The sequence below is a fragment of the Rhea americana genome, unplaced genomic scaffold (genome assembly GCF_003343005.1).
Source record: "Rhea americana isolate MKP2758 unplaced genomic scaffold, rheAme1 scaffold_125, whole genome shotgun sequence".
Classification (NCBI taxonomy): Eukaryota; Metazoa; Chordata; class Aves; order Rheiformes; family Rheidae; genus Rhea; species Rhea americana.
The window spans coordinates 2,512,930-2,537,843 of NW_028185317.1; positions in this window are offsets into that span (position 1 = coordinate 2,512,930).

Below are 24,914 nucleotides of genomic sequence, written 5' to 3' on the forward strand. Positions count from 1 at the left end.
TTTGACATGCAAGTTTATGATGAGAGCACCGGGGATACTTTGGAAGGCTAAAGAAAGAAAACYAGGTAATTCTTTTATACTAGCTCAGCCATCAGAATCACAGAATCACAGAATCAGTAAGGTCGGAAGGGACCTCTGGAGATCATCTAGGCCAACCTCCCTGCTCAGCGGGGTCACCTAGAGTATTATAGTTCAAAGTTACATATAACTGTTCGTAACCGTCATTTCTTTGCCCTGCAAAACGGTATTAATAAATGACAACAACAGGACTGGCCAACTTCAGTCTCTTACCAAAGAATAACAAACGCAATTCTCTAGGTGTCACTTTTGAAAAGGTGCCGTTTTTCATCAAAAATAGAAAGTTATATAAAGTCCTATAAATGTTCTGCAGGGGTTTTTAATCTAAAAAAGGTGAAAATCTTGAAATCTTGCATGTCCTTGCAAGTAAATTAAAACATTTGTTTCCATACTGACAAATTGCAATCATTAAGTTACACACTTTTTCCCATAAAAAAGAAGTATTTCTTTTCTCTTCATTGCCCACTGCAGCATCAAGTATTTTTTTTYCCTCCTGATCACCAGTTACACATCCAGAAAAACAAAGCATGGACCCCAGGAATAAGACAAGCTAAAAAAACATGAGATTTCTCAGAATGCTTCTTTTTCTTCTTCAGCCTTGCAAGAAACACAGAGCACACAAAAAATAAGTGCACAAAATAGAGACTCCCGCTGACTTGCGTTTCAAATTCATACACTATCCACACGTCCCCATTTCCATTATCTTATCGTTTAGTTACCACTGCTTTAGTTGAAATTATAGTCTTATTTCTTATTTCCGCTACAKCCAGGCCTTTTCAAGTAACTCCACAGACTGCACGCCCCTTCCCTGCAAAAAAGTTCATATCGCCCCTCAGTGATAACATCCCTATATGACTATATATTGTTGWTTAATTTATTTACTGCCCAAATAATTCAGGTTTTACACTCATGCTTAATTAGCTTTACAATTAATAGCAGACCCATGCAAATCAGATACGCCTCTCCTAATCCCTGGTGGATTCTAGCCCTGCATAGACAGTTCTCTAAAGAAGYTGCATCCATCTATTCCTTCTCTTTAACTGCAAAAACATCTCCATCCAGGTCAGAGTCCGTCACCYGCAGCCTCTTCTTTTCCTTCTATACTCTGTTTACAGAGGGAACAGCGCTAGGAGAAAAACCTGGACCTCCTTACCTCATCTTCTCACCCTTGCAAAGGCAGTAGCAAGAGAAGCAGCAGTTGCTCTTGTCCTGAGAAAGGCCCCAGCTCTCTGCCTTTTCCCCTCTGGGTCTTGGAGAGGGAGAAGGTGGATTAGAGGCTGCAGAGCCCTTCTCCTGGCTGTTCGCAGCTGGAAAGTTTACACAACTTCCGATAACAGCAAAGTCTACCTGTAAACTCCCAAGAAACTAGGCTTTTGTCAGGGAGGATTTCCCCAGGAACCCACAAATAGGTGAAGAAAAAGACAGTGGCCATGGTGTGTGTCTGTGGGGGGGGGGGGGTCCAGTAGACTTGCCTGTCCAAGGGAACACCAGTCCCTCATGTCTCTTCGCAGTTCTGACCCATCTTTAGTGAGGACACTGTACGTACCTTTGCTCTCCCCTCTCATGGAGCTCCACTCCTCTCCACTGGAATCCAGCCCCCTGTCCAACTCTACTACTCCCCCACRCTACCTCCTATCTCCCCTACTCTAATCATGTATCTGCATGGATTGCACTGTTTGGACCAAGCTGAGAATTATCAACTCAGTTACTAGAGAAACCTGCGCTCAAACTGCTCGAGAGTGGAGTGCAGCCCGCGAGGTCTGGTTTGGCCATCTCAGGAGAGCAGCTCAGCAGCAGCAGAGGAGGTGGTGGCACAGGACAGCTTGCCACGAGCCAGCTCTGCAGTCTGCAAGGGTTTGTTAGTGGTGCATCCACTGACATCAAAGAAAGTCACTAGAGCGTCTTGGTAGCACTGCAACATTTTTACAGTGTTGACACCTGAATTGTCACCTTCTGAGGAATTCCCTGCCAGCAGGTGAATGGAAACCCTGCGCACCTCTCCGGAGGCTGTTTGCAGGCAGGCCATCTGTCTGCAGAGCACGATAAGCGGCTCTGAATCAGGCCAGACTTAGAAGAGTCCTCGCAATTTGAATATTTGAGTTGACTAAACATCTAACCGATGTTGAATCAAGTGAATGACTTCACCAAGCCAACCACCCAGATTTAACCTATAAACAAGAAACATCTCCAAGTCGTAATTGCCAATACTTTAGGTGAAACATTGGTTTTCGAAGAAGAAAGGGGGGAGAAAAAAAAAAGCAGAAATTAACATGGATTCTGATGCATCTAAACTGGAGCGCAAGCAAGATACGCAAACTAATTAAACTTTACCTCCAAGACCACCAGTAAACGCCTTAGCCAAAACGCTCCTGGAAGATGTCATCTTTCTTAATCACTTTCCAGAGTATTTCTACTGCCAGAAGTCAAATAAAGCCTCTGCAAAGCCACAGCTTGAAGGCCACGGGAACGGGATATTCCAGCCCTTTTTCCTAGGCCTGCTCGTGAGCCCTGGGATGGATGGGGCAGAGACGCAGCATTTAGGTTCGGCCTGAGCCCACTGGCGCTTTGGCCCATGAATCTGAACAAAGGAAACTTAGCACACAAGCTAAGATCCACCAGTCAACACGAATTGCAGTCACAAATACAAATCGTGACAATTAATACTGTGACAGAACTGTAGATTTTATGCTTTTTTCCATCCCYTTCCTAAATTAAACTCCTTATAGACAGTCCTGCAAACCAACATGCACTGGTTGGTCGTCAGAGCTCCACCCCGGAAGCTTATTTACTCTGTCTAAACTCAGAAGCAGAGTTTTCCARAGCTGAAAACAAGCAAACTTTTATTCTAGAGACCAAAATAAGATTACCAAGTTAATTTAATTAGCTATGTAAAATGAAGAAAAAAGCACACTGCAATCAAAACTTAATGACAAAAMCATTTAAATAACATTATAAAACAGACATGAGCAAAACATGCATAGTAAGCCCAGGTAATAACCGATTTTTGATTCCATAACATACCTGGAAAATAGAAACAAAATTGTTCCTGCAACACTTGCAATTTCCCTGAAATATTCTACCACCGTTCTGCTTTGCCCCACGTGCTGATCAGATGTATTGAAAATATCTTATGTACATGAACTTAATAACATATGAAGAGAAAGGAAAAAAAAGAGGAAAAAAGCAAATAGATTAGAAGAGACTCAAATGCTTTGATGTTTAGTGTTCAGCTACAGTGAGTGGTGGGTGATAGAGCAAGTAACTAGACATCCAGTTCTGTTATATTAATAAACCTGTTCTAGTAGAAAAAAACACACAACACAAACTCTTCTCTGTAATTAAGCTTTGATGACATCAAAGAATACTACTGCTGTTGGTTTAAACTCCACCAATGCCTTAGTCCTTCGTTGTTTGTGGTCCAAATCTTATTAGTCATAGGAAYAGCTCGGTGCAGAGGAAGAGCAACACTGCATCCCCGAGAGTCACCTTTGCTGCTGCGTTCTTGTGTTTACAGACAGCTTGTAGTGCGGGAAGTGTAAAATGCTCTTTCTTTCCAGACCATTTGCTCACAGCTTCTAGCACTGCCAGCATACCGCGGACGGGCTGCGGGGGGCTCGTCCCCTGGAAGCTGGGTTATGCCCTTGGCCCGTGCCGTCAGCTGCTGCCCCCCGGGACCACTGAGCCCAGCAAAGGGGCAGCCAGAGCAATGTTTTACTGCTTTAATTGCTGCTCACCACTTTGGCTTTTGGTCAGCCAGAGGACGGGCAAAACCATGAACTTGGCCCAGCAGCTCCTGAGTTTTAAGTTTAAGTAGAATGTCAAAAATACGACTTCCCGGGGAATAATTCAGTTCTGGTGACTATAAGAAACCAACTACTGAGTCACACTCTTCTGGCTTTTCTGAGAAACAATGRAAAACCATGAGAAAACAAATACTGGAAGAGTACATAGAAAAACAAGATGCCTAATTCTTCCACAAAACCAACTTGTTTAGGCTCAGGTCAGCTTCCAATGGCAGAACATGATGATGGAACAAGTTGACCTTCTCCAGTATAGACATGAATTCTCAAGCAAATTAACCTTTTTCTCACCTACAGACAGAACAACAAAAACAAAATAAACAACCCATAAATCAACCAGTAAACCTGTTATTTTTGAAAAGACAGAGTAGTGGAGTAAATTCTTCCAATATGCCCTTACATCATTCATATGGACAGAAAAACAATTGCAAAGCAAATCAGATCCTTTCTTTAATTGATTGCACTCACAAGTTCTTTGCTCAGAAGAAAAGCTGCCACACAAAAAAACCCAATATTTCAATTCTGGACATTAGTGGAAATAYAACTGCCTCTAGATTGTTATTTTTCTCTCCAGTAGGCTGCACAACATGTGAAAGAAATCAAAGCCTTCTTAGTTAATTCTTTCCAAAATTAAACTTCTAGATACTGAGCTTCAGGCTATTGCACATACATAAGAAATTGTTGAAAAAGTACAACCCGTCAATATTTGTTTTTGTATAGAAGTGCTTTCTGCTAGCAGAGAAGACATGTACAACATGCAATATGCCTCTCCATGTCAAGAACCAAACCTGGAGCACTGCAGACAGAAAACACACACTAGGTTTCGGAAAGTGGCAGGAGCAGGTTGAAATCCAAACCTTCTTGTCATCTCGCTGATCAGCCTCCACCCCATTCCAGTACCTGCTCCAAGCTTTAACAGAGGCTGGAGGGTAGATCCTGCTCCACAGCCRTGATAATTCTGAAACCTGGCAGGACACAGGCCAAACAAAGCAAAGACAAATTAAAGCCTGGGAAATATTGGCTTTCCACATCTAGCACAAAAAAAAAGCAAGTCAGTCCACGGAGCTGCAGACTGTCCAGCTCGTTCAGTTGAGTGTTATCTTAATTCAAGGCTTTTTCCACTAGACCTTAGTCTGGTGGATTCAGGCCCAGCTTTGCACATAGTCTTCCTCACTAAACTCCTGTCAGTTGCTGTCCCAGCATTACATTCTAAATGCCACCAAAAATATCCTCAGACATGCATACACTGAGGGAAAAGGCTTTGGTACATGCGCAAGCCTAAGCAAGGCTCCTTTCAGCAGGTTTTCACGGAGGAAACCCTTGCACCTTAACACAAACGCAAGCCTGTCGTACCACCTACGGTAGGATATGCTGGAGCGGCTTTGAGGTTAGGTAGGATATGCTGGAGCGGCTTTGAGGTTAATTGCCCTCGTTTCAGCCCATGTAGCGTTGCAGTTCCCCTGCATGCCTCTGCAGGGCTGCTGCCTCTTACAGTGTCAGATTACTGGCAGGGGAGAAAGAGTGGGAAAGAGCTGACAGATTTCTTTATCATGGGAAATATGAATGTAAAAATAAGAGTTATACCAAATGGTATCACTAATGAAGGGAGCTTCTCTGAATCGCCCCCGGACCCTCGTGCTTCACAAGCTGGGGAAAGGCAGCTCTGACTACCCCAGAAAAGGAAACCTGGCTCTTTCCTGGTGGCCCTTCAGCAAGGCCAAACTAAATCTATCATGATCTGTCCAGCTTCTGCACAGAATTTGCTCAAGAACTTGTTTTCGTTTACTATTCAATCTTTATTCCCATCACAGCTATTGTTTAGAAGAACTTGCACACAAGGACACACAAAAGCACCTCTGTCATTATATCAAACTCTACCTTAAACTGCCCGTTCTCATCTTCTATTTAAGAAGATGCRGTAATCTGGGTTGAAATCCTGTTGAATTAACTCACATAAGAGAGCCTAATGAAAAGTTCAGCCAAAATCAGAASTATTTTTACAGCATGAAGTACTCGCTTCAGATCGCAGCATACTTYGACTGAAGTGGCTGCTGAACTAATGACTAAAAGGTACCCAAAAGTCACCGGTAAGTGTTAATTCTTCTCCTGGCAAGAGTTGATCATGTTGAGGTTAGGTAGTAACCATGGCAGAGATTCCATATAAATTTTTTAAAACATATTSCACTAAATGATTATCCACTAAGTGAAGGAGCTATCTTTTGCACTAAGAGCTTTAGTGACAAATGTAACTAATGATGAATTAAAATTGGCCATGTAAATAAGCAAGATGTGAGTAGATTTGACTTTGCACTTTACTGAAAGTGGGAAAGATTAATCAATTCAAATACAGTACAGAAATATTTATTGCAAGAACATTTACAGTTGGAGCTTCCCTCCACTCCAAACACACACTTATTTGTGAAAAAACTCTTTCAGCTCAAACTGAAAACATACACATTGATTGACAGTTTCCACTTGACATGGAATTTCCACTTGAAATTCCAAAGGGGAGGGGGGAAAAAAAATGATGTTTAAGGAAAAAAAAATTGTTTTGATTTTTCTAAGAAATCTTCATTCCTTTTTTTGTCTACTGCCTTTCTGGAGAAAAATGCAGTAGATGGGAGAGAAAAAGCAATAAAGGAAGAACAACGTTGTTTTCAGGTTGCATTTCATAAAAACATTAAATACACTAAGATGCATCACTTATTGTGCTTGAAATTGTTTCTTGAAAGCATAAGGCATTTCAATTTTACAGTTTTTCAAAATGATAGGCACTCAGCAATCATGATAAAAAGAATTAATGTAATCATTCAATAAAGAGGAACAGGAATGTTGCATGAAAACAAAACTCAATAAGCCATGACACTAACAAGGTCACTGAAGTCAATGTGTTATTAAATACCTAAATATTATAACCTAGGGACTATATGAAAAAAATACAGAACAGGACAAATACATTCAGAAAGTTCCCAACGTGCCAAATAGTTTGTGTTGAAATAGATTGCATGCAATTACAAAGGAGTACATTTAATGGAAATAACCACTGGAATTTTTCTGGGGATTGGGGGTGGGGGGGAATAGTTTTGTGTGTCTGGACAAATCTGGGGTTTATTTGGAAACCTGTTTCAGGTTTCCTTGAATAACACATGCAAAAGAGCAGATTCCATGTTTATCCATCTAAATCAGCCGTTTCAGGAAACACATGGAAATGCCACAACTGCAGCCAGTACTCCACGTTTTCTGTCAACCCGTGCGTGCCCGTCCCAAACAGGTTCAGTGTGAGCCCGTGCCATCACATCTCACTAGAGACTAATGAACGCTGCTGCAGCCAGGCTGGCTTTCCTTACTGCTCAATGCATTTCCCATAGACTAGAGCTATTTGCAGAGCTAGCGATGAAATCACACCCTCTGCAGAAGTCACTAGTCAGAGACAGGTCTTGAGGGAAAAAAAAAAAAAAAAAAAAGCAGAAGAGTTTTCCCAGGGCTGTAGTATACCCACTATTCCCTTCTTTGTGCTGTGGAAGGGCTAGGCTCTGCACTCACGCTGATGAGCGTCACTTGCTGAACATCCTCTTCACCGATCTGTATCTCAGGCAACTTTCCCTTTTCTTTACTGTGGGTCTCACCAGACCCATCTGAGYGCCACCATATTTGCCGAGCCATACATTGGCTAGCAGACAAGGACTCTACATTCAGAAAACGAAGGTGGCTCTTCACTGCCAAAATATCTGTTAAAAGTGCTTCCTATGTGACCTGCATATGTTGCTACAAAGTCAAATCCTGGCCTTAAAAAAGTAAACATAGAAAAGTTTGCTTGCTCATTGCTTTGCAAAATCTGCTAGTGTCATTCTTGTTTAATTTTAGTCTCTAGCACAACTCAAAATGCTCTACTCTCACTCCTTCCCAAGGAACAGGCCATGACTGCTTCTGCTCCAGGGCATGAGCTGCAAATGCCTTTCATGGGAAGCATCATCTCCCAGGTCAGTGGGAATTTGTTGGGCATTCTTGCTGTGTAGCACCTCCACGCCTTGTGAGATCATGCCAGCATTGCACTGCTCTACTCTCTTGCCCCCGTTACTCTTCCATTGAATTTGTCTACTTAGGTCTGGACACTAGCTAGGAGAGAGTACAGCTGTACTTGTACAGAACACTATTCCAAAAGTAAGGGAAACAGTTACAATAATGACAGATTATTCAGTTCCTCAAAATTAGGCAGATGCTTAAAAGTCTAGCTGAGTCAAAGTGAAGTGAAAGGCTAAGATCTAGAGAGGGGAAGATGATGCAAGTGTTGTGCAAAATTACTTCCCTGCCRTGCACAGTCCTATGGTACATCCTGGTTGCATGTTATTTTCATCATATATAGTATGTATAAGTGATGGCTTTTCATAAAGAAAACAGTTCTTGAATGAGATGTCTGTAACAGCAATTGTGCCTGCTGATGCAGATATGGGGGAGAATCAGCTAAGCAGGCCTGCAATCTTTAAGRATTTCCCCAGGATTAAAGTTCCACTAAAAAGTTAAAAAACAAGTAGGTTAGATATAAGCAGAGCAAAGTTGGGAGTCTCAGTAAGAGCAGGATGAAATTCAACAGGATAAAGTCAGGGAGAGAAAGGACACAGAGGAAATGGAAAGCTTTCAAAGACAAATTGATGTATGCCCAAGGGTTATGCGTACCACCTAGCAGTAATTGCMCAGGGAACATTCAAGTTGTTTTTTCTACATTTTTAAGCCAGTGTGAAGGAACAGAGAAATTTAAAAGTAATCAACAGTGAAAAAAGGCAGACACAAATTATAAGACACCAAATATAGAGCTGGATTGGAACAATTGCATAATAAAGTTGAAAACACAAAAAGCAGTAAGAGAAGCAAAGGAAGTGAATTGAAGGAAACTTTACAGGGAGGTAAAATAAAATTAGAACAGTTTTCAGGTACCATGCAGAGACAAAAGGCTAGAAAAGCAGCTCACAAATCTGCCAGAGCTAAGGCAGGTCAAGATGTTAGCCAAAGAAATGACCACATTAAAAGACTGAATTATTGCTTTATGGAGTTGGAAAGTATCTAAAGTTTAAAGCTTCTCGCAGGAGAAGACAACGTAGAAGAAATAAGACCTGATGTACAGACAAACCCAACAAGCTAAAGGGTTCCCTAGGAGCTGCAACTCCTTCTAACGTCTGAGAGGGCGAACGGATGCCTCTGCTGAGAGGCATGACGACCTCCACAGAGCTCGGGCTGCCACGACCATCCGGCAGATGTGGATAGGTCTGCCAGAATCAAGAATTCTTAGGACAGGTCAAAAGACTTTTCAGAAAGTCCTGATGTGAAACAATCCAAAGCAACAGCCTTTGAAAAGGGCGAGAGATATTGTGGATGACCTTCCACAGAAGAACTCCAGTTATACCACCTTGCCAATTCACRTTCATACTGAAAGTTATACAATCCYTGATGTTTTTCTTAAATCTGCAACTACTGGAATCATTTGACTGCATGTCAGCTCTCACAGAGGATGACTCTAGTTCAGASTGCCAGAAAGAGGGTAAAGAATACAAAACATTAGTACTTAAAAACCATCTGCAAATCTTAACTCTCCAAATCATTACCTCRACTAGAAGTCACAATCCCAACTGGAAGAACTGGAGTTTACATTTCACTCCTCAACCGTTAAAAAGTTCCTCTCTGATGAGAGACCTCCAAGTTCATACTAACACACATGTGACCTTACACAGCACGGTCAGGTAGACGTTTATGGTGTTCCAGGGACACGTAATAACTGTAGGAGAGACTTAGGGGCTTTTTTCCGCTTGAGCTTTCCCAGTGTTGAGCTCTCTTCACTCGGAGTGCAGGTGGAGGGTCCCTACAGAGGCAGGAAGGTTTACACACTTGCCGTTCCAGACCAGGCAAGCAACACACGTGCTGGTGGCCCACACTAGCCAAGGGTGACCTCTGCTAACAAGAGTCTACCTTCAGCTGCACCACAACCACAAGAGATGGGGAAGTATATTACTATGATTTGTTTCCTAAAAGGTTCACATCCTTTAACTAAACAGTTTCCCACACTAAAGCTTGARGGACACATTCTCCCTGAATTCAAGATATCATTTCAACTTTGCCTTTCATTCACAYGATCTCTTCCAGTAAGAGATTTTAGTGAAACAGAGATTCAAAAGAACCAGTGATTGATTCATGAGGCCTAAAACACTGAAGACTTCAGTGAGATTGGGAACCCAGCCAAGGAGCCAAACATTTTGAGCTGGCCTCTCCTCAGGAATCAGCCTTTCTGCTCATATAAACCTCCAGAAATACAAAGTGAAACTGCATGTCTGCATAGCGCTTTCCAGAGGTATTGAAACAGAGTTTTTCCTATTCAAATTTTGCTTTGAGGAAGTCTCATCATACTTAAAGGTGACAGTGAATACGGCTCTCGTGTCAATCCAGGCGTCTACAAACTACCTTGAAGGAATGCAAAAGACTCCTTTGGGTGAACTTCCCGTGCTTTGTTGTGCCCRTAGTCATACACTCATGTTAGGCTGGAAAGTTAGTTCAGAGAGCACYGAGGAAGATAAACTTCAAGGTTATGCCTCTTCTGCATCATGTGGTAAAATCCTTTAGAGTAACAAGCACTAAGAGGAAAACTCAGAAATTTCTAATATTAGGACCCTAAATATTTTTTGTTATTTGCTCATTGATAGACTGGTTTTGCTTCCCAAATCTGGATCAATATTTAACCAAAGTGAGTTGTGTAAGTAAACAAACAAAAGGAAAAAAAAATGGTGAGACAGGGAATCATTTATCTRGGTCTAAAAAAGTGCAACTCCCATGAAATTAAGGTTTAGAAAAAGAGATGCACAATACAGTTTCCATAATCACTTCTCCTAGGAATGAAGATAGCCCAAATCGTATTTTGTTGTACACTTACATTAGTGAATGGGTAGTGCTGTAATTGCATTAATACACTGAAATAAGTATAGTGATTTTATGCTYTTCTTTGGGTAATTAAGAAGGCAAGAAGAGATGGAAAGTAGAAATGGCACAGAAGTGGTAGATTTGGTTCACTGTGCTTGTTAGGTTATTTGACTCTTAGGTGGTGGTTAGGCTGTTCCACCTAAAAAACACTTTTCCCTATAACAAAATAAGGAGTAATTCCGTTATCTTTGAAAGACACATGGGATTAGATGAGGGAAATTTTTACACAGACTGGCATTGTATCTTCAAATACATTTCCAATGAGTCACAAAAGCAATTCTCTGGAGATCATCCATCCCTTCCTTTGTGCGTGCTGCACAGCGCTACCTACTACTTACGAGGACGTAAGCACAGACARTATTTACTTTATACAAAAGTATTTGTTCTGCAGTTCTCCTCTGGCAGCAAGACATAGCCACCAAGAACACCGACAGCGCTGCATCCGGGCAGAAAGGATGCACCAATGTCAGCCGATCCGAAGTTTGCTCGGGGAGGCACACTCAACCTCCCTTTCTCATGGCTGCGCAATGAAACRAGTAGGAGAGATACCAAATCTTGTCTTACCTTTCAAATTTTGCCATTGCAACTATTCTACTGTTAGAGATACAGAACACTAAACTTGTGTTTGCAGAATGGGTTGCCTCAGTTGTACTTTAAGGCTAATGGTCTTAAAAAAAAAAGAAGAAAAAAAAAGAAAGAAAGAAGAAATACGGGCATATTTGTCATTATCTGCCTTGGTTTTACATGTATCTTAGTGACTAAGGGGAGACAGTAGAGTTAGATGTGTGCCATACGAATCTTTCTTTGAAGTTGGGAACAAACAGCAGGCCTTTTACCTCATGAGCATATTTGTGTTTAATAAGTAAAGCCACCTTGTCTTTGAAGGCTACATAGCTTCCTTTCTGCTGCCACTAGAGGGAGAAACCTATTCTTGGGATCTCATGGCTTCTGGTCTATTTTTGGAGTAGAATCAGAAATATTTCTGTTTTATAGAAAAAAAAAATCTTGTCCTCTGTGTGACAATCATGGATAATGCAATAGAGGTCCTCCAAAAATGAAGTGGGATAAACTCATCCACCCCCTGCCCCAATAAGCTCCGGTTATAATTCTCAAACCTTGCAAATGTAAACACTACTACAGCTGTTCTTGCTCTGCTGGTARTATAAATCCTTCCACTGTGTTTACTCCCATTGCAGGCAGGGGGTAGGGAGTCCGAACAGAAAGAAATCAGAATACTGGCTTTCCTATCAATATAAGGACAAAGGATGTTTTCTGCCGGCTTAAACTAATTCTGATGGAAATACTATAAAATTAGCAGCAAGAAACRCTGGAATCCATTCTAGACTGAAAAAGTCCTGAAGTAATTTATTTCAATAAACTAAATATTAAAATCTTGGATTTGCATCACCCTCTCCTTTTCTCATCCATCTTTCTGTTGAACTAGGGTATTGAKGAATACTCCTAATGTTGCTATATTTTAACTACTTGAAGTAATAACGATGATTGATTTTGATGAGTATTTATAGTGATGACAAGGCCATTTTGATTTGGAGCGCAGAACACTTTCAAACATCGGTGCCAAAACCACAACCAATTAAATCCACCCTTCCGTGCCTAACTATGAAGTGTCTCATCTTCGTATGCCGAGTAACCACAGAAATGCTCTTTCAAACACGGGCTGCTGGTGGCTAACAATGAGCAACCAAGCCCGGCTCTGGCTTCATGACACACAGAACAGATGTTCTGAGCAAGAAAAAAAAATCCTAGACAGTATTTACAGACTCTGGGCCTGATCACACTCTTCTGGGACACTCACCGGCCCTTTTCACTACAGTGGTGAGCAGCACCACTGACCRTGAAGCTTATGAACAGAGAATCTTTGCATATCTTATGATTTAATTGAACTACAGGTGCAAGAAGTGCCATGTTCCCAGAGAAAAAACAACATACCCCCAAATTAATATCCTCCCACACTTTAATGGCAGTCACAAAGGGGCTCTGTTAATTAATCATGGAATACTGTCACTTAGAAAGGACTTCTGGAGGCCATCTGGTTCAACCCCTTGTTCACAACAGGGCCGACTTTGTAGGCCCTCATTCAGTCAAGTTCTGACCATCTCCAAGGATGGATATGCCACAACTGCCACAAGCAACCTGCTCTAGTGTTTGATCACTGTCACGTTGAAGGATTTACCGAATTTTCTTTGACACTTGTGGTTTTGGCTTTCCACCTCTAAGACTGTCATCATCTTCTTTGTAAACATCAATGAAGTAATTGAAGATAACAGCTGGATCTCTCCACCCCACCCTTGGCTTTTTCTTTTCCAGGCAGAAGCAGCTCAGTTCTACCAGCCCCTCCTCAGTACCATAATATGGAACCCCCTAATCTTGGTTGCCCTCTACTGGACTGGCTCCAGTACATCAAGGACTGGGAAACCCAAAACTGGGCACTCAAGTCAAGGTCTCATATGCTGTATAGAAAGAAATAACCATTTTAAATTGTCGCTGGCTATGCTCTTACTGCTGACGTCTTCACTGCAAGAACACACTTCTGAGTCATGTTCAGCTTGCCCACCTGGACCCTCAGGTCTTTCAGCTGCRCTGCTCCTTATCCGGTTGTCTCCAGCCTGTACTGCTGCACAGAGTTACTCCAAACCAGGTGCATAACTTGGCATTTACCTGTGACGACCTTCACAAGGCTTGCCAGACCATTTCTCCAGCCTGTTGGGATGACACTGGAGAGCATCCCTGCTCTCCGGCATATTGTCCACTTCCCCCAATTTGGTATCATCCCTAAACTAAACAAATTTACAGCAGTAAAGTGAGAGGGACTGGATTAGAGCCATGTCCTCTACTGTGCCCTGGATACCTTAGTTACTGTGCCAGGGCCACTGAGGCCCTGAAGGTGGGGAGAGCTTCCCACCCCTCATCCCCCAGCAGCCACACATCCACGGGGCCAAAGTAGCAAGCACCAGCAGCAGGAACAGCAGAGCTTTCTCAAAGCCACTGCAATACCTCCCTCACTGAATGCAAGGTCCCTTTAGCACTATTCCTGTAAGAGAGGCTGGAAATGAAAATTATTGCTAAAAAGTTTTAATAATGGCTACTGTATTTGTTGTTTTCATCCTTGTGAGGATGATGGGTTTTATGATTTCTGGATGCTAAAAACTGCAGTTATCTTTGTTCCAAACGATTCCCCCAACAATGACTTTGTATAAGAAAGCTTAAGATATCCCAGATTTTTCCATATATATACACACACACAAAATAGAAGACATTCCACATTGATTTTTCCATTCTAAAAGGATTTTCACCAGCTTTAAAACCTGCTGTTTATGCAGTAAGACACTCTAACATTTCCTTTAATTGCAAAGTTTGTGTCAAAATCTGTTCTGAAACAACTCTACAGTATGTACTTCATATAACCCTGAATTACAGGTTAGGCTACATTTTAAGTATGAAATATTAAATGAGATCATAATAATTAAATCATTCCATTGTCATTCCAATACTGTAACRCAGGTTGGCAGACTTCATACCGAATGAAGTCACCATTTTTACCTTGCTATAGTTTTGAATAGAGTCCAGTTTGTATAAATTAACTTTAATGGATGAGAAGTATTAGCATTTTTTTTTTACCTTGGATCACACTGAATTATCAGTTGCTTTTTAGTGTTTTAAAAATGCATATTGATGAGTGAAGTGGCAAGTTAAAATATCCTGCAGTGACAAATGACTGAAATAGGGTTAGTAGGCTTGCACCAATGTGCAAGGTGAAGGGACCGGGTGATGAGGAACGCTCCACTGCACTTGGGGAACGACCACAAAGTGCTGCTGTGCRGACTGGATGGACCAGCAGAGTTAGCCCTGAAACAGCAAGGGCAGCTGCAGGCTGGATTTCTCCACGCATTAAGTACTGTCCTACTTTGCACAACTCCCAGTGAAATAAATAACTCTAAAACCGTGAGTTATTAGCATAAATAACAGCAGAATGGTTAGAAAAATCATCTCAGTCTTCTAAAAATAGCTTATTTTTGGCGAAGCTATTCCTTCCCGTCTTTCCTTGAGAAAGTAGTGATGAGCAGAATACTGATAGGAAGCTGCTAATAGAGGATGCCTCAAGAGCACCATTAAGAGTTGCATTTCTCCCAGAGCCTCCTGCTTCGCAGACAGRATTTCCCATCTCCTTTCCTCAAGGTTAGAGCAAAGACTGCCCACTTCCTCCTTTTCCACCCAGAAAGATCTGCTTATGCCCTGGTGTGGGCCAGGAGCCTGGCCAAAGTCCTGGCTAGGAGGTGGATTGCAGCACAGCCCCAGCTCTCACTTTGGTTTCACTAGGAACAAAAAGCAACCAGCTCCTGACCAAGCAGCTATGCCTACTCCATGCCCATCGCCTTTGCTGGCTCATCTTGTAGCTCTGCTGTTAACTTGCATGTTCACAAACGCAGCAGTTAACATCCTGACAGGGATTACGCTCAGGAATGTGCATCCTTGATATGCACAATTTCCAAAGTGAAGCTTCTTGAATCAGGTGAAAGGCTCCTGCTGTCAGCACAGGTCTCAAGTCAGACACAGCCACACTGACTTCACATGTATCAGCTCTACTCCTCTAGTTTGAGAGGCTTCAACAGTTTTCCTCCAAAGAAGAAAAAAATTGAAATTCAGTTTATATCCAAAATAAATGCAAAATAAAAGCTGATATCAAAGGTATTCAGGGAGGAGGTGGGAAGCAGAACACTCTCCTTTCCTCCTGCGAACTGAAGCCACTGAGATTTACTGCTATTAGGACTTAACCCACAGGCTGCCATGGGATGGACTGTTTTTGTCTCTGCAATATCCTGAGCTCCTCAGAGGAAGAACCTGGGTAACCAAAGCATCTTACCATCATCCCATGTTGTGATGTTTCCTAACATGTAGCATATTAGTGTGGAAAATGTCAGACATGCACTGGTGACATCTGAGCTACACAGCACATTAGGGAAGGGAGTGACTGGAGTCAAATGCTGCGCTAAGCATGCACATATAGCCAAATAAAAGGTCAAATCAAAGACCATCCACATTCAAGGTTTATTTCAGGACCCCTTCTTCTATCACTACTAGGGGATCCACAGCCCTTTCAGAAACAAGCTGTTCCTGCTATTGCTGGCTTTGGACAAAAAGCACACTGCTGCTAACCTCTTACATAAAGTGAACAGACAAACAGCTGAATTGCTGACCCCTAATGGCCTTTTCCCTAGGATTTGTGGGTTTGCACAAAGCAGCCAACATTTTACATGCAGCCTGATGGAGTTTGGAATTGTGCGGCGACGCTGTCTGGAGCGCACACTCTTAACCCAATTGTTTGTGTACAATGTTCCTTCTCTCTGATGCCAAACACTGTAGGCCCCCGCGTTATTATTWTTTTTTTTAAGCTGCTTGGTAATACACAACTTTGAAATCCTGCATATATCACTATTGCCAATAACACTGTGATATAAGTGCACCAGTCAGGCAAGTTCATCTTTGTTACAGGCCATCCTGTTTCGGCTGAGCACACAACGCGCCGCAGATCTAAATGCCCAAATCATTATAGGCTTCTTGGTGACCAACAGGCAGGTGYTGGGTGACCATACAAAAGAAAAAGGCACACAGCAATATGCATCAAGTTTACTGGATGGAAAATATTTAGCAAGATGATTATCCATTTCAAAACTCAAGCTCAGTCAACTTCTCTTCATTGTTATGTAAAATCTCATAAATTAATTTGCAAGTAAGTTTATATAAAATCTTTATAGACTTATAAGTACTACAGCCAAGCATTTCAAGGACCGTAAGTGACCTGTTACTGCCTTGCTGAACGTCCTCGGGTGTCCCTAAATAATCCAGTCCCGTACCTAGGGGATTCGGAATAAGGCAAGTGATCCAGTARTCAGAACTGGTGTATCTGCACAAACATGAAACAAGCCAAGGATAAAAGCACCRAACACTACAATACACTAATTCAGCAACAACAAAACAGCATTCAGGCATAACAGCAGGCACAAAAATCACCATTGTACTTTTGGCTTCCAACCATTCCAGCTCTGAGCTGCTACGAGCTACAGCATATATTCTTCTGTGTTCCTCAACTGTACTAAAGCCTACCTATGAATTTTTGTTTTAATTCAAAAACATACTAATTGTTGCAAATACACAAAGTATTACCTGGGATAACACTTCAAATGCAAATTAAAGGCTCTGTAAAATTATTGTAATGCAAGAGTACCATGGTTTATTAACAGCAGATTTGCAAGGTTAATTTTCAATTATGTATTTCTTATTACTTTCCTAGCTGTCTTGCTATTATTAAATTTAAAGAGGAAGATACTTTCAATGTGTCCAGCTTCAGTGGCATTATTACTGATAATTATTCCTATTTTCCAATTTGTGTTACTCTCATGTCTTGCAAAATTTGTAATTAATGAGCAAATAATTACAGCAGCACTTACTAGAGCTGCTTTAGTTAAAGCTGTGTCAGCTTTTGCATTAGGATCCCCATTTTTCAAGGGTTTATAACTCAAGCATAAAAATTCACTCTGGGCATAGCCTTGTCATAAGAGCTGTCTGCTGAGCATGACTTTTTTRGTTTTTAAGTGTTTCTAAGCAGCATTATGTGGTTCCTTTAAGTTACTGGACATTTTAAAAGCTTATACTCACAAAGGCATGAAGTTTATAGCCCTTTTTTTTTTAAACACTACAATGCCTCTGAAATAAAGACATTTTATTTTAAGGTGAAGGCATTCACCTTTACAAAAATATGAAATGAGATGCATCAGCATCTCTAAAGACCAGAACCAGGTTTTTAATACCCAGTGGTCATTAGCCTTACAAAGCAGGCACGGAAGAGAGCTTGACATTCAAGTTGGTTGATCCCACCTCACTCATGCCCATGCTCAGTTAAGGCACATGAGTGGTCCTTAGAGCCACCAGGCTCTCAGAGATGCACATGCATTYGCTGCCCAGATTCAGCAAAGCGTTTCTTTTGATGCAAGTTTTTGCTATCCCTGTGCACTGCAAACAGCCATCCACATGCTTTGGAGAAGGGAGCATCACCAGGTTCAGGTCTCCAAGACGTCGAGGGCCCTAACAGCCACCCTGTCCCATGGCATAGCCACCCTTGACAACTACTAACATAATAACAGGAAGGTGGATTTGGCATTTGCAGTCACTTTTGCTGYGCTACAGACCCCGTATATTCTGTTGCTTGTTCCCTACAACTATTCACTGCTAAGAACCACAAAAGCAAGCACTTGACAACTGGGGTAGGAGGCTGCAAGCATGCCTAAAAATAGAGCATTTGGGAGCGACAGGCCTGGAACAAACAGGTCCCATAAAACATAGGTGCTAGTTTGGACTTAAAAGGGAGTACACAAAGAAGCAGAAAGCCACAGGGAAAGAGCAGATCCATTAGCAGTCACACTGCGGTCACCAGTGCTAGCGGAAAGGGTAACGGGAGCAAGCAGCAGGTCGCTGCACGGGCACTGCACCAGAGGTCACGTACAGGAGCACTCGGCACTACCGCTCGCTCCAAACACCCRGCCGTTTGCCACTCTCCCTAACACTGCAAATGCACCAGTTTGTCACTGCCCATTTTTCTGTACGCTTCCTCCCAGAGAGATTTGGAGGGTGGGGGGGATTGCCTACTCCTGGGCTCTGGGAAGGCAGAGCCTTGGAGCTGTTTGACCTGAACACTGAGTTTAATTAAAGCAACACCACTGTAATTCAGCAAACAGGGAATAGCAACCACWCAGCAGTACTGTGCACACCAGGCTCAGTAAATTTATTTAAAGAGCAGGGCAGATTAAGACCCTTCCAGCCAAGGGCAGGGGAAGCCCAACTCCCTGGGAGACACAGCCCAAGAAAGCCCAGCGCAGCACAGCAAGCACAGAAACCTACCTGCATCAGCCACAGCAGCTCACAAATCAAGTTACAGCCTCCTGCAAACCCACACAACTCATCTCTTAAGCCTGCTCACCAAGAGACTAGCACATGGACTCCACGCACCTTCTATTTATATTCTTTTTACCAGTGTTAGCTRAGGCTCTTCACACCCCTATTTGCATAATTAGCTCCTCATCTCTGAGTTAATTCCTGCTGAGGGAAAACCATTTCTTCATCCATTAGTCAATGCAGAATCACCAGGCTGCAACTAGCAGCTGACCCAGGTGGATGGGGGTGAAGGACAACGTCCACAGCTGCTCCACTCTGGGTGTGAACCTTCTCTTTGGTGTAAAGAGAACTTTTTACCATAGTGACTACGGGGATCCAAATACACTTTCTCACTGGTGCAATTCTCGTGACTGCTTCATATTTCAAGAGCCCAAGACCACCATTAGCATTTGCCCTAGCAGCACTTTGCAAACCTCAGTGTTACAGGAAYGCTGGTATCTTTATTTCTGCAGAGCACTTACGCAGAGCATGGTCAAACTATGGCTGATGTTCTTATTCTATAATAAAACCTTGCTATATATACACCAAGTGTTCCTTCTCATAATAGGTGCCTGTCTATCTTTTAGGTAAATATTTTCCCTTGCTGACTTAGTGTCATGAGCTTCCCCAGTTAAGATTAGTTTGCTAAATCTAGTCAGAATCTATATGTGCCGATATTCCCTAGCTGCTGATGGCCTCACATTTTGACTGTAACCATGGTGCTGCTGGATTTATCATGGCTGCATGGCACAATGTGTATCTCATTATTCTTTCCTGGCAGCTTTGTATAGCTTTTATTTAGCTGTAAAAATAATTTACATTTCCTGAGCATCTGAACTAAAGATAAAATAGAACTATGACATCGAGGGCTGGAGATTTTATGCAAATTTATTTATAAAAATAAATCACATTACAAAATTACACGAATGTCTTCTACAAATTGCCCATCTCTTAAAAAAATAAATATTTCTTATCCTAAAAACAATGCCTTAACACATTGTATAGTTGCAATGTGAATGGAAACAGTAGAAAACCCAAAGTGAAATTTAAGTCTCTGGGTTGCCAATGAGATCAGTTATGTGATATGTAATTTTTTCACTTCTACATCACTGACTTGAAATTGCCCCAGGTCAGCAGCACGTGGTTCTCTTCAGCTGCTGCTGCCGACCTGGGGTGAAATTCTGGCTCCTCCGACGTCAGTGGAAMTCCTGGTTGACTTCACCGGGGCTGTGATGTCAGGCTCTACGAAGTGGTGTACRTGAAAAGCATCATGACTAGTGCATCTCACAGTCCCAAGCATCCACCTCACCCACGTAACCGGTTAGTTACAAATTCGTATTACTACCATCTTTGCAATAACTTACCCAACTCTTCCCATGTGCAGTGCACTCCCAGAAACAACCAAGGCCATGAAAAAAGTATCCAAGTCTTTCCAGGATCCCAAAGCACAGGAGCTGTTTAGCACTTGGTCCAAAAGTTGTGTTACTCAAATGTTCTGAGATAACATTTCTGGAAAGACCTAACAAAGTCCATCTACTTCCAGTACACCAAAACATCAGGCATCCAGGTATCTTTTATYGTCCTTCAAGAATTCAGAATGGAATTGAGTATATTTTAAAAAGTGGGATGCAAGTTATAAGGGTTTTCCTGACTATAAAGCTGCTTTGAGCATATAATTAAACACAAGTTGATTTGATTTTAAAATAGTCATAGATTTGGAATACAAATATTTCCACTTCATGAAACTTCTCTAAAAACTGTTGACACTTTCTYTTTGCTCTAACATCACTCTTTTTTCAGCTCCTTCAGGTGCTTGGTTATTTTACCATTTTCTCCTCTTATGCAAGGTCTCTGCTTTATATTTGTTTTTAAAAAATGTAGTTGTTTTCTTGACCTTCCAGCAAATTAATCCATACGTGTTCTCAGCTTTGATCAAAAATTTCACTTGGTGACAGCAGTATCCAAACCATATCAGAAACATCTGTCCTTCCCATCCTTCTGCCACCCYGAGCTCGTCACTGTGCACTCCTATTCCTACTGCACATTATCCCCAAAAGGGTGGAGAATTGTTTCCTAAAGAAAAAAAGAAACACAAAAATATTAACCAGCAACAGACACACAACAAATCGCCATATGTTCTCCTACTGCAAATGAGCTCCTGCCGAGATGGGAGAGTCGCASTGCTGCGCTGCTTTCCTTGCTCACTTTAATGCTAACGCGAATTAGCACAGGGTCAGACGCAGCGTGTCTGAGAACGGCCGGGGCAGCCCGACGGGACAGTCGGGAGGAGCGTCGGTGCTGCGAGCCTCGGTTCCCAGCGCGTCCAGCCCAACCTGCGTTTCCACACCCGCTGTCACCTGCAGGTACTACGGGATGGCTGGTGCCCTGGTGATCTGCTCCTCACTGATCTGTCACGACACGGCTCCTCCGCCACGAGTCCCTTCCGCACGCCAAGAAGCGCTTTGTGCAGAACCTCCGCTCAACGCTGCAGGCGATGCCACGCGCTTTCCTTTGCTCTACTTCCACGAGGAGGCCAAATATAACTCTTGAATCAAAAATAACCCACAAAACACCTTCTCCTTTAGCTAGAAAGTAGCTCTGTAGCGTGCTTGCTACCCTGAACCTGTGCAAGCTGCATCACCCAAATTTCTGAGCCTCTGCCCATCACACCGGATGCAAAAGCACCCAGCAGCACAGGGTTTTGTTAAGTCTTGCAGAGCACTGRTAGACAGACGTTATGTCAGCTATACTCTCAGGCATGGCAGAAGAGTTCTCCAAGCGCTTCACACTAACTGATGTGCAATTTCATTTTGTCTCCTGCCCGCCGCACTATGTTGCTTGGCTTTCTCTGCATGCAGCGGGGATGAACCAGGACACAGGACAAAACCGTTCCCGCTTTGCAGTTCTGCCGGCTGCAGATCGCCTGCCGTCCTGGGGGAGAGGCTGGGCAGCTGAGGAGTGCTGCTTACTGAGCACCCGAGGAGCCGTTTGAGTTTTAAAGATGATTTTTAGTTATAGAGTCGGTGATGCAGCAGTTTCCGACARGGAGGCAGCACTTTCGGCATGGTTTCCTACGGGCTGCTCCCAAACATTAAAGCCAGTGATTGCCAGGCTGGTTTGGAACCCACACTGCTAACCCCTGGGAGGACTCTGTCCCTCAGCTGCTCCCAACCTGGTTGTCTCCCTCCCTTGGTGGGCAAAGCGGCTGTGCAGAGCCAAGGGTGCAGGCCGGGGTGCCCACCCCACCACCGACCCGAGCAGCCASAGCCAAACTCGCCTCCGACATCCCGATTCTGCCCGTCCGGTACGGGCCACCAGCCACACGGATCTGCCCGTGCAACTGCTTCCAGTTACCGCTAGCTGACACCTCCCAGCTGCGAAGACGGACCAGGCTTGAGGTCTGCTCCACTTCTTCATTAACAGTTACGACACACTAAGTAGATTTGTTTCCATGACATGATGCATCACAAACGCATGTGAAAAATGTAATTGGTGGCTTCCAACTAAAATTAGGGAATAACACTAGCTGTCTTTTTATTTATTTGCTCGTGCAAAGCTCAGGCCTGTCGTAAAGAGTTTGAGYGCTGCATTGCACTTCAGAACGGCTGTAGGGTTTTCTCTTGGTTCAGGGCAGACACTGATTCTACTATAATTTATAAGAACTTAGTAAGATTGAAAAACTCAGTCATCTTCTGAATGTTATCACATATTCTACTGTTATGGGGCATCTTTACTTGCTTGTAAAAAATTATACCTCCATACTGCAGTAAGTAATATATTTGGAAGCACAAGGAATACAGGCTCAGGTAAATACTGCCTTTGAAATTATAATCAGCATCACATATTTTAAATTTGTTGCTTTGAACTTCACCTTCTGAGGAATTATATAGGATTTTATAGGGATGAAGCCCCAAATTCCAACAGAAAAGAGTCATAAGACAAGCCTCTAGAGTTTACAAGGGCTAGAAAATTTCTACGTGCGGTTTTAACCAACCCACAAAATTTCATAAAAGGAACRAAACATAATTCTCTATTACATCCTATGGAACCAGCTAAAACACAAGTAAAAAGGGTATTATTTCTGTACATTCTGGTGGATTAACAGCAAGGGCAAAATTCTAATTTTATACATTTAGTTTATCACATCTGCGGTATCTTTTCTAGTCAATTATTGTTCCATCAACATAATCAGCAGGTACTGCAGCGTTAGGGACAGTCTGATTCCCCAATACCACATTAATCTTGATGTTTTAAGAGTAGCAACAGTTGGCATAGAAAGAAAGCTATTCCTGTTGATGTTTAACTTTACATCATGGCTTGGACTGGACCAAAGATCAGGGCATCTAAACTATGGAGAAGAAATGGAGGGAAAAAAAGGGGGGGGGAAGAAAGTGAATTAGAAATGTCATAATTAAGAAGAGCCATGCTAACCGGAGACTGTTTTAACGAATACAGAATAGTTTTACATCTCAGGAGGGAGTAATATTGCTACAACCTCAGACAGGGCCCGAGGCCCCAGTCAGCAAGGACTTTATACGCTGAACTCGCAGCGTAGACGGTTGGATTTAAGCACATGTTTAAGTACATGGCTGAATAGGGATGGTTTGCTAGATCTCTATAAAAGCACAACCTTCCTTTCTCCCAAACCATATGGGTTTGACTTCCCATATGGAGTGACAAAATAAAAATATAGTTTAAAAATAGCTTTCAAAAAAGGCACTGGCTGAAGGCTGCTTCCCATGCTACAATTTGATTAGCCTTGTGTTTTATTTCTTCAGCAGTGATTTCAATTTATCTCCGATTTGGAGCACGAAAAGCTGCTTTTATAGTTGTAAGCAGAGAAGAAAAAGCATCCGGAAAGCAAATATCCAGAGCTCTTCTGGCTTTATAGGAGCTGCAGGAACAAGCAAAATGATTTTTAGAGCAGCTGAACACAAAGCGATACTGGGAGAGGAGCTATCCTTGTAATCTGTATTTACATTCTCTGTTAGACCCCCTGCGAGCGTAAAAAGTCACATATTCTGTGCAAGGTAGCCCAAAGGAGCCAAGCGAAGATGTCCCGCGCAGCGGGGAGTCCCGGCAGCCCCGCGCCGCCCCCACGAGCCGCGGCCCTGACGGCTGCTCCCGCCCCACTGCGAGCGGGGCCGCAGCACCCAGCCCCCCCGGTGACCRAGTGTCAACTGAGAGTACTGAAGGCAAAAAATTCGGCAATGCTGGGGAGAAGCTGCTGAAGGTATAAGCATTCACATTTGGATTCCGCTGCGATTTGTCTTAAAAGCGTAATATGATCTTTAAAAAAAAGAGCTGGAAATTTAAAATTCTCTGCTTCTCAAAAAAGTCCAGTGCCTTAATCCATGTCAAGATGGGTCAGAGAGCAAAGTGCCAGCGAAGCGCGGGACCTGCAGCCCGCGTCCAGAAACGGGAACTGCTGCCTCGGAGGAGAACTTGCTGCGGGGTGGGTTTCACTTCGAGTCTGATTCAACAAGTCGTCTCAGGAGGGAGCATTCACTTGGGATCTCATATAAAGCTTCTAGGACTCAATAGGTTTCTCACTGATGCACAAGCTTTGCTTCTTACCCTTTTAATTTCTTGAATACCGATAGAAATGAGAGCAAGGACGCCTGCCACTCCCGATGCTACACTACACGTGTTTGCCGGTGTCATACACGTCGTTGCTCCGGAGAGCCTGGCAGCCCGCTAACGCGGGTACCTCAAGGACCTGCAGCTGCTCTGGTCGCAGGCACACAGTTCTCCTTATTTGTGTCTTATAAATGCATACATAGATGGATGGACAAGGATAAGTATAAACAGTCGTGGCCAGCTTTCCAGGATAACACGGCAAGTCAGGGCATCATTGTCTCACTTTTACCGCATTTCAGTTTTTCCACATTTGGCAATCTTGCCTGGTTTTTATGCAAATAATAAATGTGGATTTATCCAACATTGCCTTACTAATGCACCCACCGGGAGAGCTTTCTGTCCTGTTTGCGGGTTAGTATTTGTTTTATTTTATTTTTGTAACCACTGCAATAAACAAAAATGAAATTTGGTAGAAAACTAGACTCCTCTTGTTGCACCTCTGGGCAGCAGAGCTCCTTAGCACGGAGCGGAGTAACGAGCCCTGGCAGA